Genomic DNA, 4,787 nt, shown 5'->3' on the forward strand with positions numbered 1-4,787 from the left:
CCCCCCCCCCCCCCCCCCCCCCCCGCCCCAATCATATTGGAGTAATTTGAGAAAAACATTAGGTGTTGATTAAGGTGATCCCTTTTTTTTTGTTCCTATATATATTTATATGTCTGAGCCCCCATCCACTCCATCCCCACCCAAAATATATTTCGCTCCTAAGAGCCGCTATAACTATCCAAGAACCACCTTGTTTTTTCGTAAAAAAAAAAAAAGAGTGAAAGCAATAAACTCAATTTTCATATTTGAAATATAAGAATCAATTTGTCAAGTTTGCACCTATAGTCATTTAATCATCAAAATTCATAACTAACTACAGACGCAATAAAATTGAAAAATATAATTGGGTCTGAAATGTATTGCACAAATAAGATACCTTGGTGTATGATAGAAGAGTCTTACTAATCATCCCAACCATCATGAGCCACAACATTATCAAAGTATGTGTACGAATAGACAATTCTAAAATACTGATCCAGAACCACTACAACCCAAGAATGCAAATTCAATGTTCTCATCTGGAGATCTTCTATCTAGGCTGTAATGGATCCAAATCTCGTGGCTATTGAATGCAACTCACAGCCTTATGCTAATAAAAGCAATTTAGCACATTTCTCTTTTGATAGTAAATTTCACAAATAGTCATATTTTAATTCCTTGAAAAAAATAGTTACTCCCTCTCTTTAAAAAAAGAATAATTTATTTTAATTTTGATACGAAATTTAACAAAAAAAAAATGGTTTTTAAATTTTATAATCTTTAAGTAAAAGACATATCAAATATACTAAAATATTTCTTAATCTCGTGGTCTTAGTCATGCCATGCCAAGCGAGAAAGTTACAATTAAAGAATTATTAAAAAGGTAATTAGTTTTTTTTTTTTTCTTTTCTATAGCCCAAATATAAAACACCCAAAAAAAAAAAAGGAAACACTTGAAAACAGTAAACACTAAACTAACTACAAATGAAAATATGCTCGATTAGGAAATTGAAACGCTACTGGAGCACCACTTGGAAGAAGACAACCGAGGATAATTGATGAGCCAGCTTCTCGACGCCAAAATATAGAAGAAACACAAGCAATCGTTGCCCCTAGCCACAGATTCGACATGAAAAAACAACTCAAAGGGCTTGGAATGATTTCATCCAAGACGCTTACAAGTTCACAAGTGCCATGAAATCAATACTAAGGAAGACTTCTTCAGCTCTTTGTTGGATTTCAAGCCAAATCTGCTTATATTAGGTAACAATAATTTGCGATATCACACTAGATCTTGAAAATTTCTTAAAATTTGAGTCGTTAACTATTGTTCCTTTCCAACAGATTGAGCCTCGAGGCAAAGCTAATACCACTGTTAGGAGAGGGGCTATAGCTAATTCATCATTTTTTCAAGAAATAGTTGTCAATCCCTAGCTGGTAATATTACATTGGTACCCTTATATCTTGCTATTCGCCATATTCTTCTGTTGTCATAATTTGGTTGATCATTGTTGGTTGTTATTGCATTTACTGGTTCTGCAATTATGATTGCTCATGACGCAGTATTAGTTGTTGCTCTGTTTGTGTTGCTGCATCGTACCATTTATTTTGACACTTCTGTACTCTGAGATTAGGAATTTGCATTTTTTCCATATTGATAATCTTTCTTCCTTGTGACGGAACCTCCTGGAAATTGTAAAATCTTAGGGAACCTGCAAAATGAACACCCAGGTTAGCGAAAAAATCAGCAAGCGGAGGAAGTGTTATTTTAGAGTTTATTACTTCTGTGTTACGTATTCTAGAAAATGTAGTTTATTGGGTTCTGAATTATACATGTTAAAGAAATATTTCAATATACATATGTCGTACCCTGACACAAACATATATCCCGCCCAGGATTGTTGATTTGTAATAGAGGCGGATCAGAATTTAAATTTTCTAGGTTCAACTTCTGAGGTCCTTAGCAGTAACCCTATCGTACTTTTAACATACGGACTCATAACTACTTCTTAGTGTAACTTTAGCGAATTTTCACACAAATATGTATATTTCTTGTCGAAAATATGAGTTCATGTATATTTCGTGCCGAAAATACTAAGTTCACATGAATCCAATACCGACGACAAAGTTCTACTATTTACTGGCAAGAGAATTAATATCATGTTCATTCTTTGGAGAGATAATTAATATTTCCTTTTAACTACATTTTTCACACATTTAAAAATATATTTTCTATAACTATAATACATATTATCTGGTTTTTAAATACTGTTTTTTTTTTTTTTTGCTAACTGAAGCATTTAATTGATAATAGAAGAAGTTTCAAATTCATTGTGGAGTTGAAAACATAAGCATACTTTAAGAGAATGTTAAAGAATCTGCAATCGGGGACCTAGTTATTTTATACATAAACAGTGAATTAGTATCACAGTTTACTGGTAAAGTTACTACCATGTGACCAGGTCACGGGTTCAAGCCTTGGAAATGCAAGGTAAGGCTGCGTACAATACTCCCCTGTGGTGGGGCCCTTCCCCGGACACCGTGCATAGCGGTAGCTTTAGTGCACTGGGCTGCCCTTTAGTATCATAGTTTACTGCATAAGCACTCAATATTCTACAAACTTTACTAATCTCTAATTAGGCGTGAGCATTTAAATAATGGAAAAAGTAATCCTCCTTTTGTTCAAACTGCAGACATCAACAGACAGATTCCAGCTTTATCAAATCTGCGCAAATTATCTCACTTTTTTGAAAAATTTCTTGTTACTGTTAGTACTATTATTATCTATCTTTTCAATGCAACCTAATATTTTAAACCAAATTGTTTACTTTATGCTTACCGTAACTTTAAAAGATTGTTCAAGACCACGTACAACTCGTTACATGCGCACCTTATACATAGAGCGACCGTTATAAGACATGTTACATGTATACGTACCTTATACATAGAGCGGCCATTGCCAAAAATGAAGTTAATAGAACCCTCAATGTAACATTCTTTGAAGTAATGGCGACCAGCGTTGTCACAGAGAGTGTCTTGTGCGCCAAAGAATCCACAGCCGGAGAAATACGCCTTGTCGCCGGAGATCCGAAATGCCATTTCTTGCCATCTTTGCATCCCCGGTAATGGTGCTGGTGCTGTGTTCTACCAAAAAAAAAAAAAATCTTTTCAATTTTTTAACAATTTTAATATTGTGATGGCATTTCAACTTCATATTACACTTTACATTACATTACACTTATATATAAGTGAAGGTTTGATTGCACTACCAAGGATAGTTTCGTAAATAATATCGATAATAATGGCAAATGTGTATTTTTACATGTGTCTTTTCCACTTCACACTATTTTCTCCCTTTGATTTTTACTTTCCCTATTCATTTCTTTCCCTTCCATTTCTTCTTTCAGCATAATTACCAAAACACCCAAAACATTCTTCAAAAAAATTCTCAAATTTTTTCTCCAGCTAATCTTCAAAGAGCTTTACTAAAATTCCTGTATATACAACTGTAGTAAAGTTCGTGTATGAATATATAAAGTTATCTGAGTTTTGCTTTTGCTGTTTACAAAATAACGATTTGTGTTGTTAATCTTTCAAGCACCTGGTACAGTCTTATTTCTCTTTTATTTTATTTTTTTGGTGAATTTTGTTATTTTTTTTGAAGTTGTATGTGTTTATATATATTGCATGTATCTGGGTTTTAAGTTGGGTACAAGTTTTCTCGATTTTGATTAATAATATGCATCTGTGTTTTGATTTTTGTGGTTGCACGTGTCATGAACAAAGACTATATAGACAATGATATTTTTCCCTATTTTTTCATAATTTTTCCTTTGGACCAGTTACCAGCTCGGTTAACTTTCATTTTTGTTGATTTTTCGATTTTGCATGTGTTGTTGTTCATCTTCTCCTATTTTGAGTTTTTGATTCTGCCAAAATTTTTCTTTCAGATCAATTACCAGCTGTTTTAACTTTCATTTTTATTGTTTTTTGGATTTTTCATAGACTGCGTACATCTTACTCACCCCAGACCTCACTATGTGAGAATACACTGGGTTTGTTGTTGTTGTTGTTTATTTTCTCCAATTTTGAGTTGTTGATTTAGAATATATTTTTATATTGGTCTGTGTTTTGGTTTTTGTGGTTGTATGTTTTGTGGACTAAGACTAACTGTTGAGTATTGTAATACACATGTTAATCAAGAATATTGTGTCAATGTATAGTTTGTTAGTTAAATGCTCAAAGTTAGTTATAGGTTAAAACCCAGTATCGGAAACAACCTCTCTACTTCTTTAGAGGTAGTGGTATGGACTGCGTACACTCTACACTCCCTGGACCCCACGATGTGGGAATATACTGGGTTTGTTGTTGTTGTTGTGAAATACCACTTAATGTACATTGAAGATAATGAAGAAATATACAAAAATCTATTCATCAAGAATCTCTCTTTTTAATTTGTGTATTCTAAGTCATTGATACTTAGTATAATTACATGGTATCAGAGCATGCATGCTAGATTACACTAGCTGGATAAAGTTCGATTCTGTAATTGTGAATGAGATTCAACTGTAGATCTTAGTAGTAAGTTGTAGCTGGTTCTTGAGATCAAGGTTTCGAAGCTTGTGGCATAAACTGCAAAAATGGTGAATGAAATTGGTACTGAAGCTGCATGATCTTCAAGAACATCAATAACTGCGTTGGATTATAATCACCCTCTCTTCCTCAGTCCTTCAGATGTAAGTGGAATTTAGATAATTTCTTTCCAATTAACAGGTGTTGAGAATTTTTCTATCTGGTTTAGATCTATG

The 4,787-nt window shown here is 33.4% G+C and overlaps 1 pseudogene; it reads right to left on the minus strand.

The window, feature by feature from the left end:
- Nucleotides 1-4,787, minus strand: part of LOC107863544 — a 54,304-nt pseudogene that overhangs the window by 39,111 nt on the left and 10,406 nt on the right.

This window comes from Capsicum annuum, chromosome 1 (genome assembly GCF_002878395.1).
Source record: "Capsicum annuum cultivar UCD-10X-F1 chromosome 1, UCD10Xv1.1, whole genome shotgun sequence".
NCBI lineage: Eukaryota > Viridiplantae > Streptophyta > Magnoliopsida > Solanales > Solanaceae > Capsicum > Capsicum annuum.